This window comes from Durio zibethinus, chromosome 24 (assembly GCF_047325235.1).
Source record: "Durio zibethinus cultivar Kanyao isolate XHJ-2024 chromosome 24, ASM4732523v1, whole genome shotgun sequence".
NCBI lineage: Eukaryota > Viridiplantae > Streptophyta > Magnoliopsida > Malvales > Malvaceae > Durio > Durio zibethinus.
The window spans coordinates 15784747-15807750 of NC_143185.1; the positions used below are offsets into that span (position 1 = coordinate 15784747).

At 29.9% G+C, this 23004-nt stretch overlaps 1 pseudogene; it reads right to left on the reverse strand.

Annotated features, from left to right (window-relative positions):
* Nucleotides 1-240: 240 nt before the first annotated feature.
* On the reverse strand, nucleotides 241-1450 carry LOC149511973 (uncharacterized; annotated as a pseudogene).
* Between the last annotated feature and the right edge of the window lie 21554 nt (nucleotides 1451-23004).

Here is a 23004-nt window from a genome sequence, read left to right on the forward strand (position 1 = left end):
TAAATTTTAAGTTGAAATATTACAATGAACTCTTCAGTCTATAACATCAATAGATGGATGATAGTTCAAATAGGCTTCAATGTTCTTCTTGTCTAAATCTTGCAAGAATACTGTGCTTATTGTCCAGATCTTGCAAGCATACACAAAGAATGGTGTGAGTAAAACTTCAAAGAAACCTAATTTTATTTGTCTACAATTAGATCGTGTTCGAATAGAGGATGTAAAATTGTGGCTCAGACAAAAGAGATAGAAAACGACCTATAAAATGAAAATATGCTGGAATTCAACTTTCTATGGAGAAGAAACCCTCAAGGACATGTAGTGAGAAAAAAAAAGTTATTAAAATGAAAAAGTCTTCAATCTACAAGATAATAACAAATGCAGAAATATCCAAGCACCCCTTAAATGTTGCAACTTCAAAGCTACTTGGTCATTGGAAGAACAAAGGCGGCCACTTTCTATTATTTTTCAAGATTCTGATGCTGGGTAAAGAGAACATACGAAGTCCTTGATCTGCTGACTGTCAGCCTGTAGAAGGTTTGTTCTTGCTGCCACCAACAAAGAAACTTTATTTCAGACAGAACCAATGTGAAAAATCAAAGTTAATGTTAGGACCACCAGTTTCAAAAATTTTAAAACTACCTGCTTCAGTTGACAACTCGAAGCCAACAAAAGACAGAATACCAGGGCAGTTAGCATAAGCTATGGACATACGATGTAAAACAGAAGTATGTACGTCTCTTCCATCTGCATTATAAATGGAGATGTTACCATCCTCGTGTTTCCACTGCCCTTCAAACTGTCCATTTTCTGCATCTCTTATAACTAATAGATTTGGAGGATTTGCATTAAAAAATTGCAATGCAGGTGTTCGCAGTTGCTCCTCACTACAATATGAGCGAAATCACGGACAGCCCTATTTGCAGCACATTGCCGCTCAACTGTCATAGAAAAAGAAAAAAAAAATTGAATGAAATCAACATAATGAGCAATGTCCAAAACACTTTCCATACAATTGACATTTTATTAGACTCTTACAATTTGTATATTCATGTTTGTCTATGTTGTGTCAAACATATATAAAACACAAAAATTACCGTCACAATTTGTGTCCATGCCAAACACAACCCTTTCTCTTATATTTTTTGGCTAAATTTACGTTTTCTCATAAAATTTTAATCCTGCTTTATTTTTTTATATTTTCTTTTATGATTAAAATTAACGTGCTTTAAAACAAAATAAATGGTAAATGCATGACCACCCAAACGATAATACCAATTCAAACATATTTGTTTCATATAAAAATGTGATTCAAGAATAACTATACCTTCTTGGTCAATTAATCCCACTTATTCTCCTCAGTTCGACCCTCATCTTTGTCATTTCCCTACACTTCGCATTCAGCTAATGCTGGAACTTTAAAAGTTTTCTTGGCTTTACGTTTTGCCATTTACACTAATTTTTTTTTGGTTTAACGCCTAAATTAGAATTAGCACATAATTTTTAGATTTAAATTCTGAAAAGAAAATTGAGGGAAAGCCTAATTCGGTGCCAAGATATTTTCCTCCACGACAAAGACCTAGTATTGTATGAAAAGGGCAATTAACAACAAGGCTTCAAGTAGAGTTGGCAACCCAACCCGTCTTTGGAGGGTTCCGACCCGACCCGACCTCCTAGGTTTTTTTTTTTTAATAAAAAAATTGAGTGTCGGGTCAAGTTGGGTTGGTTATTGCTAAGAAAGAGTCAGGTTCGGGTTTTAGGCAAAATTGACCCTACCCGATATTTATATAAAAATTAATTTTTTAATTAATTATTTAATTTTTTATTTATATATATTTATATAATTATATATTTAAATATTTATATTTAAAAAATAATATTTTATATTTTAAAAAATAATATTTTATTAATTTCGAATCAGATCGGGTACAATTTATACAAATGTCGGGTAGGATCGGAGTTAGGTATGAAAAAAAATAAAAAAATTTTTGGGTAAGGTCGGGTTCGGGGCAAGCTAAAACCCTCATCAACCTGACTCATTGCCAACCCTAGGCTCGAGTCATCTTTGAATCATTAATTCTTTTGAATTTCCTTTTTTTCTCTCGCTTCTCTTTTACGATTTGCAAAAGGTTTTGTTGGGGGCTTGGAATACAAAACTTGCGATCCAAAGTAGAGGTAATTATTCTCAATTTGGGCTTTGAATAGGCTTCACTTCACTTAGAACTTGAATATGTAGAAAGTTTGTCTTTTTTTTCACTCCAAGAAAAAACTTAGAGATATAAATTTTCTTTTCTATTTTCTAAAATTTAAAGCATGTATTGGATTTTCTAAGATAAATTGAAGTTGACAAAATATTTCGACGAACTTGACTACTGAATTTGTTAAATTTTGTTAAGATTTAGCCAACATATTTAGTTCACCCTAAACATTTAGTACATGATAATTATTTGTATCTCCTATTCAAAAAATTATATTTGAATTCTCCTTTTATCGATTAAAAAATTGAAGAAAATAAAACAAAATGATATATGTGATATTGGATAACACAATGAAAAATGTTATATTTTTTTTATCATATAAATATCATCTTGCCCGCTTCAAAATTCGTACTCTAAGACTTTTTAATAATTTTTTTTACGCTCTTTGATATATACTTGTAATTTTATCTTAATGGTTTAGGTCAATATTTTTTTGTACTTTTTTATAATTTTTTATATATAATATTATATTACAAATAAAGATTATAACCATTTTCAATATGTATCAAATAGTACATCCATATAAAAAATTAATATAAAAATCAATCAAGCAAAATCAACATAAAACTTGTGTGAATCTAAAAGTCATAGGATTTGAACTCTTCCTTACTTTTGGGACAAAGCTTGTTGGCAAACAGCTTCTTATATTTAGTTGTCTTTAGAATTGAATATGTTTAGGAATCAAATTAGGTCAAATCTAATTGATTTTTTGAAAAAAAAAGTTTATCTAAGTCTCGTTCATCTATCATGGAATTTTAATTTTTCATTATGATGAAAGTGTAAACATTTTTAATTCAATGCAAATATTTAGTATAAGAGTAAATACTTAGAACTAGTCTGCGCTATTTTTTTTATCCTTTACGTTTTAGTTTAGTGGTTAAAAAGATTTTATGAGAATATAAAAAATTCTAGTTTCGAGTCAAAATTTTTTTTTATAAGAGTTATACCTTTTCCTGATTAAAAAAAAAGGAATACTTTGAAATTTTTATTTCAAAAATAAAATACTTGTACTTTTATTTTCCAAAGTAAAATACTCTTTGTCTTGTAAGCACTTGATCATCATCACATCAACTATTGACTTCTCTCTACCTCTTGTTGTCTTTTTATACTTTCATTGTCTTTTCTTTTCTCAATTTTTCCCTTCATAATCATTTTGATTTGAAACTACCATTAAGAAAAGCATGATATTTCAACTCATCTCAAGTTAATTGAATTAACCATAAAAATAAACTAATTTTTTAAAAAAAATCTATGGCTCTTTTTTGTTTAATGAAGGGTATAAGTATAACCCTTAAAAAATTAAAAAAATCTTTGTAAACCAATTCACAGTTCATTTATAGGTAACAACATAAACAATTATTCAAGCTCTTTAGAAATTATCTTATTCTCGTTGTTGTTCAAGACTTTTTCCTACCAATCAATTAGCCATAGATTCTTTTGTCTAGATATATGCTTATGTTGCCAAGTCTATCAAAAAGATTTTATACGGCTCTCACCATTGGTGCCAAGGGATGATAGGTGATCTTTTGCTTTATTAATATGAAGGAGTTTAAAGAGTAGGATTCAATTTCAAGTCGATTGATTCCTAATTTTTTGGGCAATTCTATATAGCCCCCTAACTATGACAGGTCAATAAAACAATCATCAAGAGAGCTAAGAAATCCAGCTACTAGATTTACATTTTAATTCTCACTCTTTTAATGATCCAATGGCTCTGACATTTTTATTATATTATTTTTGTCCCAAGTCCCAATTGTCATAGACTTTAAGCTTAAACAATCTTATTTATGGTTTTCTCCAATTTCATAGAATTTCTCTTTTCTTTTTATTTCTATAATATTTATTGAGATATGAATATATTAATTATCTCTTTACTTTTTTAATTTATTTTTTTCTATATGACATTGTATGGATTTTTTGTGATACATGAAACCTCAAGTCAATATCTATTTTTGTAACGCCCTTAATCCCATATTAGAATAATGTGTGGATAAAAATTGATATATAAGTTAAGACTTAAACCCAAACTTGTGAGGCACCTTTTGTGAGACAAAACCATGAGACCTTCGGGTGAAAGCAGATAATATCTCGCAAGTTTAGTGCGGGTCTCCACAAATAATATAAGAGCGGTCACTAGTCAACAGGAATTAAATGCTACATCATGAGTCACTGAGGTTACACAGTGAAGCTGTATGAGTACTAACTATTAACATGATGGGAAGCTACCTCTAAAATCTCAACGTTCAATGTGATCTTGGTTATATTGTTAAACTCGACTTGATAAAGAAGTCAAGTTTTAAAAGTAAGAAAATTATAACGTCTACAATCCGACATTGAAAGTATGTGTGGATTTGACTTAATATATAAATTGAGACTTAATCCTAAATCTGTGAGGCATCTTTTGTGAAACAAAATTGTGAGACCTTCGGGTCAAAGTCGTCAATACCTCACAAGTTAGGTATGAGATTTTACAAATGGTATCAGAGCGGTCACCAGTTGACAGAAATTAAGTACCATATCGTGAGAGTCACTAAGTGCTACATGATGGGGTTGTGAGAGTTACTAAGTGCTACATAATGGGGAGTTACCTTTAGAATCCCAACATTTGGTGTGATCTTAGTCATGTGATTGGATTCGGCTTGACAAATAATGTCAAGCTTTAAAGGTAGAGAGATTATAATGCTTCCTATCCCATATTAGTATGATATATTTATAAAAAACTAAACCCAAACTTGGAGATGCCTTTTGTAGGACAAAACCATGAGACCTTCGAGTCAAAGTGGATAATGTTTTGCAGGTTAGGTGCATGCCTTTATAAATAGTATCAGAGCGATCACTAGTTGGCAAGAATTAAGTGCTACATGTGGGAGTCATTAAGTACTACACGGTGAGGAGCCACCTTTAGAATCTCAATGTCTAGTGTGATCTTAGTCTTATGGTTAGAATCTCAATGACAAGACATCAAGCTTTAAAGGTAAAGAGATTGTAATTTTCTCAATCCCATATTAAAAGAATGTATGGATAAGAAATGATATATATTAGAGGCTTAAACCTAAAACCTGTGAGATACCTTTTATAGGATAAAACCATAAGACCTTTAGGTCAAAGCAGATAATACCTCATAAGTTGGGTACGGATATTCTCAAATGGTATCAGAGTAGTCACTAGTTAGTGAAAACTAAGTGTTACATCATAGAAATCACTAAGTGCTATACGGTGGAGTCGTGGGAGTCACTAAGTGCTACATGGTAGGGAGCCACCTCTAGAATCCCAACGTCTAGTATAATTTTAGTCTTGTGGTTAGACTCAGCTTGATAGAGATGTCAAGATTTAAAGGTGAAGAGATTATAACACCTCCAATCCCCCATAAAAGAATGTGTGGATAAGTAATGATATATATGTAAAGGCTTAAACCTAAAACCTGTGAAGCGCCTTTTATGGGATAAAATCGTAAAATTTTTGGATCAAAGTAGATAATATCTCGTAAGTTAGGTGCGAATCTTTACAAATTATATTAGAGTGGTCACTAATCAGCAGGAACTAAGTGCTATATCGTGAGAGTCACTAAATGCTACATGATGGGGAGTCACAAGTAGAATCTCAATATCTGGTATGATCTTGGTCTTGTGGTTAGACTCGACTTAACAGGGATGATAAGTTTTAAAGTTTGAGAGATTGTAATGCCCTTAATCTCACATTGGAAAAACATGTGGATATGGTATAGTGTATATATATAGAGATCTAAACTAAAACTTGTGAGGCATCTTTTGTGGGACAAAACTATGAGACTTTCAGGTCAAAGTAGACAATACCTCACAAGTTAGGTGAAAGTCTCCCATTATGTTAAGGGATTAAATATTTTTTATTTGAAAATATAAATTATTTAATTTTTTATTTTAATAGAAATTAAAATTATTTAATTCACTTGATCATTTAATTTTAATTATTTTTAATAAAATATCACATGTCCTATTTTATAAAGTAATGGTAATCGTATTTTAGTAATTTAATAAGTGATTAATTTTATATTATATTAAAATTCAATATGTAATTTAATAAAAACATTATAATAATTTTGAAACAAAATGTCACATGTCAACTTCTTATAAAAGCACTCTTAAAAACATCTATGTAATTATGGTATAAGGGGTATTATAGTAATTTTGATCAATTATAATAGGAGGGGCATTTTCGTTACTATGGTATGAATGGTATCATAGTAATTTTGATCAAATATAGTATGAGAGATATTTTTATAATTATGGTAAAATGGCATTATAGTAATTTGGTCAATTATAGTTGGAGGGTATTTATGTAATTATAATAAAAATATTATAATAATTTTGACTAATTATGAGAGAGGAGTATTTCTGTAATTATGGTAAAAATGTATTATAATAAATTTGAATATGTATGAAAATCATATCAAATAAACAAAAGGGTTGTCATAACAGTTTTATGACTATTTAGACGAATTTATAAACAAATGGAGTCACTATTTTAGTTATGTGTGATTGCCATCTATTAAAACTTACCTTTTTATTAAAATTTTAAAAATTAATTTAAAATTTATTAAAATGATGATTTTAGGGTTTGAGAAATAATTTAAGTTCGAGAGTTGATTATGCATGTGGAAAGATTAGCACTTCCACGTCGCTCATTTAAAACGATATCAATTAAATTATATGTTATCATTTAATTTTAACAAAAATGATCTAATTTCCTTGATTTCTTTTATTTATCACAATTTGGCTTTTTTTGTTATTATCTTTTATTAATATTCAATTTTTATTTAGAAAAATAAATTAGAACTTTATTATCGAAAAAAATTCTTAAAATGCTTCAATATATTTATAACATTAAAAAAAAAAATTTTCATCTAAAGATTTCTTAAGCATCACTACTCGGAATACTTTAAATCTTATCTTAGGAATCTCGTATTTATTTGCCAAAAATTAAATGAAATGCATGTAATGTAAATGATAAAATATTAGTGTACATGTTTTATTTATCTATTTTTTTTAAAAATTGTTTATTGATTATTTATTATATTTTTTTAGAATTTTTTAAAAGAAAAGGAAAATTTTTATTGTATTAAAATTTTTTTATAAATACTCAAATATATTGATAGTATTTAAAAAAAAAATTTCACCTAGAAATTTTTTAGATATCACTACTTGGATTACCTTAAAATCTCATCATTAGATTTTCATTTTTATTCTAGATTTTTTTACACTTATTATTATTTTTATTATTTACTTTAAAGATTTAAAATTTAAGTATGCATAAATAAACAAATAAATAACTTAACAAAAATATATAAAAAATTAAATTAAAAAAAAAAGCAAATATCCAAAAATGTTGGTCAAAGTTAGTCAACGATTCAGTAGTGGTTCACTATTGGTTCGGACCGTTCGACCATTGACAAATGGTCCATAAGCAGTTCAGGTGCGGTTCAAAATAGTTCAAATGGTTCACGTCTATTCAAGAGTGGTCTGATTGAATCGATTCAAGGCTGTTGATAGGAGTGAGAACTGGCTTAAGTCCACGTGTGGGTCGCTTATGGTTTTTTTTTTTTTTCTATATAAGCCAAAGTTTTTTTTTAACTTTATTTTTAACTTTTCTAAAAAAAGAACCTTTAGGTTTTCAAAAAGAACCAAATAACTGGTAACCACACTATCTAGATTCCAATGTTGTTCTACAGCATCGTCTGCTGCTGGCTGCTAGTCACCAGCTTAGGTTAGCTCCAAACAATACCAAAAAATTTTCTTTGATGTCCTCTACCTATTTCTTACCTTAGTTTAGCCTAGAACGGCCCCAAAAGCTCTAGATCTAGATCGAAATCCCTCGACCTTAAAACCCAAAATGCCTCTGTTCTGTTGCTTCAAATGCCCCTTCCTTTTAGTATGTTCTCCACCTAGCTTTGGCCTATCTCTTATCGAAAGATCTGAGCCCAAAGCCTTTTCAAATCAAAAGCTTTTTTTTTTTGTATTTTTTATGTTATTTTCAGGCACTGTGGTTGCTCCCCTCAAAGAAGATTGTGATATTCTCTTTTTTTTTATGTGATTTATGGATTTTTTGTGGTTAGGCCAAATTTTTTTTATTTTTTTAATGGTTTTTTATTGGTTTTCTAGTGGGTATGTTCGATCGAAGAGATTTGGTTTTTAGAAAAGTCACGGCATGGTGGGTTTTTTCTTATTGGTGGGTAATTTTAGCTTGGGGCAATGGTGTTTCTTGGGTTGGCTTCAGGTGGTTGGTCGGCTTGTGGTGTTGGTTGGTCATGGTAATGGGTTTTTGTGGGTGAAGTATGGTTGTTTTATTGAAAACAAGTAGAGGTTTTACTCTAGAAGAGGCTAATAGTGTTGTAGGTAGTGGGTTTAGGGTTGATTTTTTAAAGTGGTGATGAGTTAGGCTCACGGTGGTAGTGGAAGATATATGGTGATAGTGTCTGTGGGTTGATAGAGGTAGGGATTTTTCCTTTGGTCGAGTGTTCTCATTCAAAATTGGCCTCTTTTTTGATGATTTATGGCTAGGGTTTTATTATGTTGTAAGATCGTTAGAAGGACTGAGGGAGAGAATAGACTATTGGGTATAAGGGTGGATAGGTGGTAGTTGAAATTCAGCTACGAAATGTGGTAATTGAGGCTAGGAAACATAGGGTAGGGTGGTGCTAGGGTAGAGCTGGTGACTGGATAGAATAGATGGGCTTGTCAGGGTTAGGGGAAGTGCAGGGTAGGGCTCTACGGTGGCTTGGCTTTATGGTGCCGTGTAAAGCACTAAGTTGTAGTTTCTTTCTTTTCATTTTTTTTGGGTTAATTTTTAATTGAAAATAAAAGGTTTCGAGTTGGGATTTTTCAACTTGGGTAGTGGGCCTTTAAGCCTAAATGTCTTACTCTAAGCTTTTAGGCCTGAATGACCCACGTAACAGACCCGTATGGTCAAGTCCAATCACAACTTGAATAGCTTAAAGTGGACTCAAATTGGACATAATATCGTAATTAATCTAGATAAAATTAGGTGTCTATAGTTGTCCATATTTGTATATTACTAAAAATCAAGAATAAGGCAAAGACATTGACAACAACTTTGTTCAGGCCCATTGACCTTAAACTTTTTTTTTTTTTTGAAATCTTGATTTCTTCTTCTTCTTATTCTTTTTTTTATTTTTTTATTTTTGTTTTTCTTGAAAAGCTCATCTTATTAGCAACTTCAAAGTTTTTGAAAATAAATTAAAACTAAAAGTTTCTCTTAATAGAGGCTCCATAATTTTAAAAATAGATTGTAATAACTTCGAGATTATTCTCAAGGGCCTTACAAATCTCAAAATTGAGATAGATTGTACTCAAAAGACTTACAAATCTTACTCGAAGATCTTAAAAAATCTCGATACTTATGAATGCTCCTCTCATTAAAGGCTTTATAACTTTAAAATTTTAAAGTTAAGTCTACAACTTTAACTCTATAACTTTAACTCTATAAAATTTTAAAAAATCTTTATACTTATAAATGCTCCTCTCATTAACTCTATAACTCGAGGGACTTACAAATCTTGACTTTAAATAAATTCAGTTCGAAAGACTTATGAATCTTGATTAGAGGACTTAGAGACTATGCCCGGAGGTCTCATAAATCTCGACACTTAAATGCTCATCTAAACAGAGGCTCCACAACTTTTAAAATTTAAAATATTATGCTTGAAAGACTTACAAATCATGACATTAAATAGATTCAGCTCGAAAGACTTATGAATTTTGTTCAGAGGATTTTGAGACTATGCTCGGAGGTATTATAAATCTCAACACTTAAATGCTCTTCTAAACAAAAGCTTTACAACTTTACAATTCTCAGCTCAAAGTGCTTATTTAAACAAAAGTTCAATAACTTTAAAATTTTAAATTTTCTGCCCAGAGGACTTATGAATCTTTCTCATCTTTGCCTGTAGATCTTGGGGATTTTGCTGGCAAAACTTAAAAATCGTTCTTATTTTCAATCGAAGGTTTTTAAATTTTCTCATCTTAAATATTTAAAAAATCTCATCACTTTTTATCTGAAAATTTTTTTTCTTCAAATCTATCAATCATTTCAATATTTCTTTCTTTAAATTTCACTTTTGTTTTTTCAATCCTTTTTTCAAAATTTTTTTCGCAAACATTGAAAAAGACGTCATTGTTTCAAAAACTTACAAATTGATAACTACAATGGTTAATCACAATGATGCAAATTCAAATCTACAAATGTTTACTTCAATGAAGTGAATGCACATGACCTTACCAAGATATGAATGCAAATACACTCTACAAAAGATGTAAATAAATTTTACGCAACTGCTCACTAAATGATGCAAATGCATGAATAAAAGATGATGCAAATGCTCGTCTAATAATGCAAACACATATATCCTAAAAATGTTTTTTTTTCAATGATGTAAAATGCAAATGCTTAAAAGAAACTTCTTTATAGAATTCTTTACAACTCCAAATCATTCAATCATTCCTTTTCCCACATCAAATCATCTTTTAACTTATTTCCATAAGATTTTCCTTTCCCTTCCATCGTATCTTTCTTTCCATTCCTTCATTTTCACTTCACATTTTCAAACCTAACCATGCCACATTCATGTGATCGGTGCCAATTTATTCCAATCAAAAATTCAAAAAATTCCTCTGTTGTTGTTATTTAATCAATCAAAAACATATACCAGAAACAAATGTGTCTCATTTCATGTTTTTTTGCCTAAATATCATATGCATTTATTCACCCTAAAGTTGATTTTTCCTTCTTTTTTTTTTTAAAAATAAAAATTATTTCAAAAGATTGGTTTTTCAATGAAACAATATTTTATTTTGTAAATCAAAACTCACATTGCATTTACAAGATTCTTGCCAAATGTAATTTTTCTTTTACACCAAAATTGATTTCTCTACTCTTTACAAAAATGCCTAACAAATAGCTCAAAATTGACCAGCAAAATTACCCCACTTAACTAAATCTCATGATCAAAGAAAACCAAAAACATGACTTTCAAATCTCTCAAGAATTGGTGTTCACTATTATGGATGAAAGAGTGATCTTTTCCGAATAGATTGAACAATCTATCATATCAAGGTTTTGGTTCATTAAGGAATGCCTTATAACTTGATAAAAAAATAAACAATCTTTCATCTAGACGCACAAATTAAACATGAATTTTCTAAAAAGCATGAATTCTTTGAAAACCAAACATGTGTGACATTTTCTTTAGTATCCAAATATGGCATTTTAATTAATGTTAAGACTAGTTGTGAAGGGTTAAAATTTTGAAGGGTTATTTCGGAATAGAAGAATAACGCTCAAATTTTCAAAATTCATCTCTTTAATGGTTTTCAAACTTTCAAAGCATCCACATTCTTGAACCTTTCAAAAGCACGGTTTACTTTATACCACTTTTTCTTATTTCGCTAGACACAAAGATTGGCTTCAAAGTCTTCAAATTTGCTCTAGAGTTTTTTTTTAGAATTTTCAACCTAGAGCTACATCATTTTTCTTTTTTTTTTTTTTTGATTGTTTCATCATGCACTTAATAGTCCAAATTTTATCCAAGATGGGTTGATAGTTCAAATGGTTGGACTGTGGAAAAAAGCAAAAGACTTACAAGTTGTATAGTAATCCCACAAGGAAAAGCTTTTCAGTTTAAGCATTTATACTTAATCAAAATGGAATTTTTAAAGCACGTAATGTAGGTCAAAGTTTGGGATTTTCAATGAAAATAATATATAGGCCCAAAATAAGTGTTTAAATATTATCAAACAAATAATTACTTCAGGATGCTTATCTTTTCATTTTCCTATTTTTGCCACTTCAACATTTTTTCCTTTTTTATTTTTCTTTTCCTTTTTCACCTTTGTTTCCCTTTTTCTTTTTTCTTTAAATAGATTTCAAACTTTTAGAAAACTTCTTATGGAACCTTTTCTCTCCATAATATGGAGGGTGGTCCTCAGTTAAAGTTCATTTACAATCAATTCATTAGGCTCAAAAGATAGCATAGGATTAATTTTCTTATTTGTGAAACGATAATCAAAAATTGCCATTTGTCATTTCAAGCACAATAACTTAAACTAAAAAGTAATTCCTTTTAAAAGAAATTTTTTTTTAATTTTTTTTTTAAAGAATTTTTTTAGTTTCCTTGACTTTTGAGTTCTTTTGGTTTTTCTTGGTTTCTTTCAACGATTTGTGCTTTTTTTTTAGGCTTTTAAAGTTTTTGTTTGAATTTATTTGAACATCTTGAGTGCATGATGTAACAATCATATTTGTTCTTCTTCTTTTTTTTTCTCTTTTTATCATTTTCTTCATGCTTACATAATTTATACATAATTCATCAAAAGGTACTCTAGTTCAATATGCCATACGAAAAAGGTTTATATGATGGGAATCATGTTGAAAAGGTCTTTAGATTGTTCATATCATCCCACAATGAAAGAAATAGTTATGGTGTAAGCCATGTTGTCTTCAGGGTAATGAATGGTTTTGTTCTTTCGGTTAATGTGCCCCAAGACATTGAACACTAATAACTTTAGGAAAGGAATTGAAACATTATATGTTTATGGCTAATTGATGAGATTCCAGTGAGTGGTTTTATTGTTAAAAAGTAAGCATAATCTTGACAAATATCAAATTACCAACATCAAATCTAAAAAAAAAAAAAAAAATTCATGTTTGCCAAATTTTCAAGAAATCTAAAAAGCCTTTTTTCAAAGTAATTGTTTTATTGATCATCGCCTAAGAAAAATTATCCCTTTTTATATGTCATGGTATGATCAAGTGAAGATGGGATTAAAACTTATGCCCTTTTAAAACATGATAGTGCTTGTAAAAGGTATTTTTTAGGGCAGGTTTATTCCAAATAATGATCAATAGTTTTTCGAAACCTATCATGATTTGAAAATCATTTTTTTAATTTTTCACTTATCCTTTTTTCTTGATTTGAAAAGTATACTATGTGGGTTTTATTTTTAAACAATTGCTTGAAAAAAAAATAAAAACAAAAATAAAAACTATAAAAACACTTATTCAAAAATCCAACAATATTGATTCCACGAATAGATACAACCTAGCAATATCATGTGCATGCCATGCATGTGTACCAAATAAAATTTCAAAAGCTTAAAATCTACTCTTTTTCAATCATCTAAGACCTAAAATTTCTTTTCATATCTTAACTCCTTAAATTTTGTAATTGGACTTGAGACAAAGTAAGTCTCTATTGTTCTATAAGCTCCAGAGTCAAAATGCCACCATTGATAAGATTTTCAATCTTTTCTTTCAACTATCTGTATTTTTAATTGAATGGTCGATTACCCCTATGTGAAAATCGCATTTGCTATTTGGATCATATCTTTTTGTTGATGACTTTGGGTTTATTTTCAAAGGCACAAGAGTGACGTATCGATTTTCTACTAGTAAAGGCAAAAGATTAAAAATAGGGATAAGAAGTTTCTCTTAACTAATTTTGGGTCTTTCTTGGCTTATTCTTGGTTAGGTAATAGATCCATATAGAAGGGTTGGATCATGAGCAATTTTTTGAGGTTAGAAGTTTGCTTGAAACTTTGACTGACATGGGTAGGGATTTGACAAGGCATTATTTATGGCATGATAGTAGGGGTGGTAGACTGGATGAGGATAATGTAGGGCAAAACTTCTATCTTGTTGCCCTTTATGGGTTACAGTTTGTACATCTTTTTCTTTCTAAGATGCCTTATCTTTCTTCGCTTATCTTGCATTGAGCTTTTCATTCTTGATCGCATTCTCTATTATCTTTCTAGAAATTACTATATCTGTAAATCTTTTCTTGGCATTCTCAATCATGTTGACATAATAAAGTGCTTAAAAAGTGTTAACAAACAAGAATGTGATCTCTTTCTCTATGAGCATCATCTAAACTTGGGTGGCTGTATCTTTTCACTTTTGAGCATACTTTTTAAAGCTTTTAGTAGCTTTTTTCTTCATATTTTGCAATGGCAGATTATCTGGACCAAATCTATAATATGCTTGTATTATGCGATAAATGCCTTAACTAACTTTTTTCATGAGCTAATGTGACTTCTATCTAATTGAACATACCATTTTATGACAGATCCCGTGAGGTTATCTTGGAAGACATGGACTAATAGTTTATCATTATAGGCATGAGCAACCATCTTTTGGTAGTACATAATGACATAGGTCATAAAGCATTCAGTCCCATCATACTTTTTAAATTCAAGAACTATGAACTTTGAAGGAATTATCATGTCTAGCTCCAATCATAATTCAACTGTATTCATTGATCCATAAATATCCATCCTCTTAATAACCCATAACCTTTCTTCTATCAAATTCATCTTATATTGAGATTGAGGCTCCTCTCTTTCCTTTGAAATATTTGTTTTGAGCTTTTCTGGTTCTCTAAGATCCTATAATTGGAATCCTCTAATGAAGGGTTTGGATTATGATTGCACTATTCGAAAAGTCTGGGCTTGATATAAGGTGCAACCCAGTAGATATAAAAGGTCGTCATTATCATTTTGTTATGGGTGTCCCTTTTAGGTAGCTTCTTCCCTTTGCCAATTTTTCTCATTATTTTCATCATCATGTTAAGCAATTCTTTTATTTCATCTTGTACTTTCTCTATCTCATCCATTCTAATGGCCCATTCTTCTTTCATAATCTTAGCTCAAATATTGCACAAAATAGTGGATAAGCTAATTTGAAACCTTGGATAGTTGAGCTATCTCGGACCTTTTATTACCACAATTTCAAAATTAGGCTTTTGTTTCATTTATTTACTTATGCCATGACAAAAAAATAGTTTTTTTTTTAATTTTTCATGACCTAAAAAAAAGGGAGAACTTAAAACTCTTTTTTTTACAAGATCCTTTTAATGTGTAAACTTTTTTAAAAAAAGCTATTTAAAAATGTACAATTGATGCATGATATGCATGGATGCAATAATAAATTTATGCATGAAAGTGAAAGGTGAAGCAAGATAAATTTTCATATATGCATGATCCTAAAAATAGAATCTAGAAAAAATGAGTTTTCATATATATATGATCCAAAAACAAAATCTTAATAATTTACAATTCTCTTAATTTCTTTCAATGAACCACCTTTCTATGTCAAGAATTTTTTTGAAACTTTTTTTTAATTTTTTATTTTGGACAAACAAATGATAAAAATAATTCTACTCATTTTTTGGACTAAATACTATTTTTTTTAATTTAGAGGAAAGATCTAAAAAAAATTTATTTCTTTAAAAACAAAAGAAAACTTATCCTTTTGTTTTTTTTAGGAAAGAAAAGAAAAAAACATTTTTTACAACTTTTTTTAAATGCAAAACATTTAAAAAAAAACCCATGAAAGATATAAAAATTTAGACATACATACACTAATTTAAATTAAACAAAAAAATAAAAGGCTTTTTTTTTGTGAAATTTTTGTTTAAATTTTGGTAGTAATATATAACCCTTTTATTATTGTAAAAAATAAATATGTTTCTTCACATGTAATAATTCGAGTATTTTCTATAAAATGGTTTAACATAGCTCTACCCTTGACTAGGCTTTTAAGGGTCATTGTATGCTAGGTTAAGATTTATACAACTAAAGGTTTCTAAATTATTTCTTACATTATCGTCCATTATAAACTAGTAAGGCACCATAATCTTCACCTATGACAGGTCACAAACTAAAAAGTTTCAATTTGAATGAAAGTATTTTACTTGTTATTACGAAAATTATCACCTCATGAGAGTATATGTACTTTAATTCCTTCTATAAGGGCAGAGCCTGGGTATAGAGCTTATGCATGTAGTACAATATGCTGTTGTGTGTGCAAATGCCCCCTAATTTGCTAAGGATAATATATACAGAGAAATAAAATAAAAAAATAGTACAATTAAAATGCAATGCAAATGATTCTTTTAATTGATTTATTATTTTTTATTATTTGATTTTTTTATTTAAAAGGAAACAAAATCAATATCAAGGAAATTAGAGTTAAACATCGATTAAGACTATTTACGTCAAAATTGAGAAAAACATGCAATTAATTTTGACCTGACTCTAAAAAAAATGCATCTCTATTAAAGTTACCAAGCTGTCGTAATGATTTTGGGAATGCTTAGATAAATTTAAAAATAAATAGTCGCCACCAATCTTTTTTGGCTATGTGTGATTGATCACCTATTAAAATTTATCTTTTTAATAAAATCTTAAAAATAAATTTAAAATTTATTAAAAAGATAATTTTATGGTCTGCAAAATAGTTTGAGCTAAAGAGTCGATTACATGTGAGAAAAAATTAGCACCTTCATAGCATCGTTTAAAATGATACCAATTAATTATATGTTATCCTTTAATTCTAACAAAAATGGTTTTAATTTTGGAATTTAAAAGTAATTTCCTTTATTTCCTTTATTTATCACAATTTGGCTTTTTTTGTTATTATCTTTTATTAATATTCCATTTTTATTTAGAAAAATAAATTAAAACCTTGTTATTGAAAAAATTCTGAAGATGCTCCTTGGTAGCATTTGAAAAAAATTTTCTCATCTAAAGATTCCTTAACTATCGCTACACGAAATACCTTTAAATCTCATCCTAAAATATTTATTCTTCAAAAATTAAATGACATGCATGCAATACAAATGATTAAATATTAGCTTGCATGTTTTATTTATCCATTTTTTAAAAAAAGTTATTTATTGATTATTTATTATATTTTTTAGATTAAAAAAAAAAGAAAAAATTTTATTGTATTGAAAATTTTTTATAAATACTCTAACACGTTGGTTGTATTTTAAAAAAAACATTTCACCTAGAAATTTCTTAGATATTACTACTCGAATTACCTTAGAATCTTATCATCGGAGGATTTTCATTTTTATTCTAGATTTTTTTACACTTATTATTTACTTTAAAGATTTAAAATTTAAGTATGCATAAATAAACAAATAAATAACTTAACAAAAATATATAAAAAATTAAATTTAAAAAAGTAAGAAAATACCTAAAAGGATGGTCAAAGCCAGTTTTGTAGCAATTCACTATTGGTTTGGACGATTCAGTCAGTTCAGAAATAGTCTGCAAATGATTCAGGCAAGTCCAGGCAATCTAAACATGGTTCAAAAACGGTTCAAATGGTTCACATTGATTTAAGAGTGGTCTGACTAGACCGATACAAAACTACTGAAAGGAGTGGAAACTAGTCGGATAAGCAGACCCTGAGTTGGGTTGGGTCCACGCACAGGTCACTAATGGCTTTTTTTTTCTATATAAGCTAATGTTTTTTTTTTACTTCATTTTAAGCTTTTTTAAAAAAATCCTTTGAGTTCTTAGAAAAGAACTAAATGGTCGGCAACTAAACTACCCAGAGTTTGGTGCCGACCCGTCTTGCCATCTGCCATCGACCACCAGTCATCGACGCCAGTTAGCTTAAAAAAAACACCTAAAATTCCTTTTGATGTCCTTTACCTATTTCTTACCTTAGCTTAGCCTAAAACAACCCCAAAAGCTCTAGATCTAGGCTGAAAGCCCTTGGTCTTAAAACCCAAAAAGCCTTGTTCTGCCACTTCAAATGCCTTTTTCTTCTAGTATATTCCCCACTTAACTTCAGCCTATCTCTCTCTAAAGATTCAGCCCAAAGCCCCTTCAAATTGAAAATTTCTTTTTTTTTATATTTTTCTATGTTGTTTCCAAGCGCTGTGGTTCCTCCCCTTAAGGAAAAATGTGATTTTTTCTTTTTTGTGTCTATGTGATTTATGATCTTTTAGTAGTTAGGCCAAAATTTTTTTAGTTTTTTTCAATTTTTTTGAATAATTTTTTATTGACTTTTGTATGGGTATGTTTAATTAGGGAGATTTAGTTTTTATAAGGGTCATGGCAATGTGGGTTTTTGCTTGCTGGTGGACAGCTTTAGCTTGAAGGCAATGGTGTTTTTTGGGGTGGCTAATGGTGGTTGGTTGGCTTATGGGGATAGTGGTCACAACAATGGGTTTTCATGGGTAAAATGTGGTTGTTTTATTAGAAACAGGTAAAGGTCTTGCTCTAGTAAAGGCTAATGGTGTCATAGGCAGTGGGTTTAAGGCTAGTTTTTTTTAGTAGTGGTGAGCTAAGCTCACAGTGGTAGTGGAAGATAGATGGTGATGGTATTTGTGGGTTGATGGAAGTAGGGATTTTTCCTTTGGCCAAGTGTTCTCGATTTAAAATTGGCCCCCTTTCTGATGATTTGTGGCTAGGTTTTTATTATGCTGTTAGATCATTAGAAAGACTAGGGGAAAACATGAATTATTAGGCATTAAGGTGGGTTGGTGGTAGCTGGAATTCAGCTACCAAAGGTGTCGATTGAGGCTGGGAAACATAGGTTAATGGGGTACTAGGGTGGAGCTGGTGACTAGATAGAATAAATAGGCTCATCAAGGGTAGAGAAGGTGCAGGGTAAGGCTCTAGGGTGGCTCAACCTAATGGCACCAAGTAAGGCACCAAGCTGTAGTTTTTTTCTTTTTTCTTTTAGGTTAATTTTTAATTGAAAATAAAAGGTTTTGAATCAGGCTTTTTTAACTTGGGTAATGTGCCTTTAAGCTTAAATGGCCTACTCTAAGTTTTCAGGCCCGAATGATGCACGTAATAGGCCTATATGATCAAATTCAATCATGACTTGAACAGCTTAAAATGAACCCAAATCAAACATACAATTACGATTAACCCAAACAAAATTAGGTGTCTATAGAGGCATTATAGTAATTTTCATGAGAATTATTTTAATATATGTTATTTAAGGTTTAATAAGTAATTTAATAGGATATTATAATAAATTTCAAAAAATTTTCACATGTCAAATTTTAGCCAATTATATTAGGAGGGGTATTTTGTAATTATTATAGTAGGATATTATAGTAATTTTAACTAATTATAAAAAACGAAGTATTTTTGTAATTATAGTAAAAAAGCACAATAGTAAATTTGGATACCTATTGATATTATATCAAATAAACAAAAGGTTATTATAATAATTATCAAGGAGATTGTTTTAACATATATTATTAATTTTAAAACAAAATGTCATATGTCAACTTCCTATTAAGCATTCATATGGGCATTAATTATGATAGGTGAGATATTATAGTAGTTTTAATCAATTATAAGATAAAGGTATTTCTGTAATTATGATAAAAATGTATTATAGTAATTTTGACCAACAATAAAAAAGGTATTTTCGTAGTTTAATAATAAGATAAGGGGTATTTCTATAATTCAATAATAAGTGAAGAGGTATTTCCATAATTATAATATATGGAATTTTAGTAAATAGTTATAAAAGAATGAATATTTTTGTAATTATTAAATAAAAGCATCATAGTCAATTTATGAGAAAGAATATTTTTATAATTATGATATAAAAGTATTATAATAAATAATTATAAAAGAAAGGATATTTTCATAATTATCATATGAAGGTAAAATAGTCAATTTAGACATATCAATTTCTTATCAAATAATAGGAAGGATAATTTGTTAATTTTCTTAAGATTTCTTTTATATATGTATGTTTGTATATATGTGTGTATAGCTGTCAATTAGTTTAAATTAACAGGTTAAAAGAAGCAATCATTCTCTCTATTGTGACTGTTAAAGGTAATGTTAGGTCCAAAGGGTATTTTTGTTATTTTTCCTAATTAGAGATTGTCAATAGATAACTAGGGGCATTTTTTGTTTTTGGGTTGATTTGACATGTGAATCTAACTTACAATGTCAGTGCCACATCAACTCGACCACGTCATCGCTCATCTCTTAAGCTCTTCACCTTTTGCCTATAAATAAGACTCATTACGTACTATCCAAGCATATGACTTTTCTTTTATTTTTGCTTTATTTTCCTCTCATTCCAACCTTTCTTATTCTAACTTCTAACTTAAGCGTCGGAGTGCAAACACAAAAAATACTATTTACTTTTGCTTTTAGCCATTTACTTTTTTGTAATTTTAGGGTTTTGTCCTTCAACTCAAAACTCAACACAAATATTTGGTGTGTCAGGTAGAAGCAAAAATGCATCTTTTAGTTGAGCAAAACAATATGTTGCCTAAAAAGAAAGTCTCTGAGGAATGAGAGCCAATCGTCCCAACTAGGATCAAAACCTCATAACAGCCAACCTATGGATTAACTTGCGTGGGTACAAGCAAGGCTAACTATGAAATAATTTGAGGCCTTGATCGAACATATCCAAGCCCTAAAATAGATGCTCCAAAGCATAACACTATCCTAAACCTCAAAAGTACTTAATTTGGTCACCCTTGGTAAGCAACCAAGCTATGAGAAAGTTGAAGCTTTTTAAGCCTCTAAGGAGGAGAAACATATCATTCCAACTACCCATCACCACCACCCTAATCATAACTCTACCCATGCCACCACCTAAAAATCCAAACAACCTTTAACTCCAATGAAACAAAGATCTGGAAGCCAGGATGCAAGCTATAGAGAAGGAATAGAAAGAAAAAGCAATAGCTTTTGAAAACATGCAAAAATCTTGGAAACCTCACCTTTTACTAAAGAAATCGATCGAACCATGCTTCAAAATGCCAACTTTGGAAACCTATTATGGTACCTTTGATCTTTTTGATCATTTAAAGCTTTATCAAACTAATATGATGATACAAGGTATAGATAAAACTATCATGTGTAAAAGTCTAGCCACGACCTTTAAAAGATTAGCTTAGTCTTGGTCTTGGTATTATAGTATGAAATCGAGGTCCATTATCACCTTCAAGGAGCTCAACCATTTCTTTTTGCCAAGATTTGTAAGCAGCTGAAGAACTAAAAAAACCATTCTAAGCTTGATATTGATCCATCAAGGTAGAAATGAGTATATAAAAGACTATGTTACGTGTTTTAATGTGAAAGCTTTACAAGTGAAAGATCTATAGTAGACAACTATACTGGCTACCATCACTAACGGACTCAACGATAGAGAAAACTACCTAAAGCTCACACAATCCCTCAAACTACCAAAGACATTGCTGACGTGCTATTTGTCATGGAAAAATACATAAATGCTAAAATTACAATAAAAAATTGAATAGAGAAAGACACATCTCTCATTCGTGGTGGACGAGATGAGAGAAGCTCATCTCCTTTCCTCAATTGGAAAAAAGGCAAGGAAGTTTATAATCGTCATCGAGAGAAAGACCAAAATGGTACATTAGGGCCTAAAGCTCGAGCCGATAATGAAGCTACATTGTACTAAACATTTTCAAAGAAAGGATTCTGATGTAAATTAAAAAGGACCCTGAGCTTAGATGGCCCAAGTTGTTGAGGCAAAACACCTATTGAGATCATAACAAAAATATGAGTTTTATAGAGATTTCAGCCACAACACTGAAGATTAGTTAACCTGAAGAATGAAATAGAAAGTCTTATCAAAAGAGGTCAGCTAGGAAAGTTCATGGTTTGATGAAAAAAAAGTCAAGATAGGCCAGACTACAGAATAAGGAATCATAGAAAAAAGCTAGTGAGGAATAAAAAAGATAGACTAGATGGAAATTGAGGTAGTGAATATCAGAGAAACGAGCAAGAAGAAAAAGGTTGAACGATAGACAATAAGCCCATCACATGCATAATCACTATGATTATTGGAGGAAGTTTTACTTTGGCTAAAAAAAAATTTAAATTAGGGAATGATCATTGCCATAAGGTCCTTAGCCAAGAAAGAAAAGAGCTAGAAAAATGAATCGATCTTTTTCACGTCAAAAGACATGGAAGGAATCAATTTTTCACATGATGACGTTATCATAATCATGGCTGTTATATATAATCATGCAGTAACAAATATTCTATTTGGCAATGGGAGCTTGATTGATGTTTATTATTACATAACAATACTAAGAATGAGAATCAAAGAAGAGATGTTAAAACCATTTACTACCATACTACCTGGCTTCAGAAATGAACCGGTATCAATAAAAGGACTAATCAAACCACCTATCACACTGGGTACCAAGCCGAAAAACATCACATAGGTCATAAAGTTCATAGTAATAGATGTGCCTTCAACTTTCAATATGATCTTAGGTTGACCTAGTCAGTCTATTACGTGGTTAATTGGCTCAACTTCTCATTTAAAGATCAAGTTTTTGACATTGAATGGAGTTAAAGAGGTAAGAGAAAACTATTCCACGGCATAATAATACTATATAAAAGGTAAGACTGGAAAACAGACTATCAGTTCAACCAATGAGGAAAAGTTAAAAAAGACAAAGGTGACTGACATAAAGATTAAGGAAGTGAAATAAGCAAAACAGAACAACCTTAGTTAAAAGCAATAAGAAATTGACAAAAAAAAATGTGCTTTTAAGTCGCTCTAAGTTCTTAAGCTCCATACTTGTCCAAGTCATAAACTTTTGCAATTTTTGAATAGAATTACAGAAGTTGAACTCCTAAGCCTGCATAAACACTTGTCAATAGAATCGAGTTTTCAAGCTAGCCATAAGAAAATTTGAAATACAAATCTTCGTTTTGATTTAGTTATACTTTTTTATTATATGCCATCCTACTAACAACAAAATACTATCAATTAGGATTTGTCTTTTCTACAAGAAACAATATTAACCTAATTAAACAAAAAGAAACAATTAACCAAAGACCTAAGGTTGATGACAACAAACCAAAACCAATAGAGGACATCGTCTCTATACCATTCTTGGAGAATAATCCTTAAAAATGTACGCTAATTTAGGTCA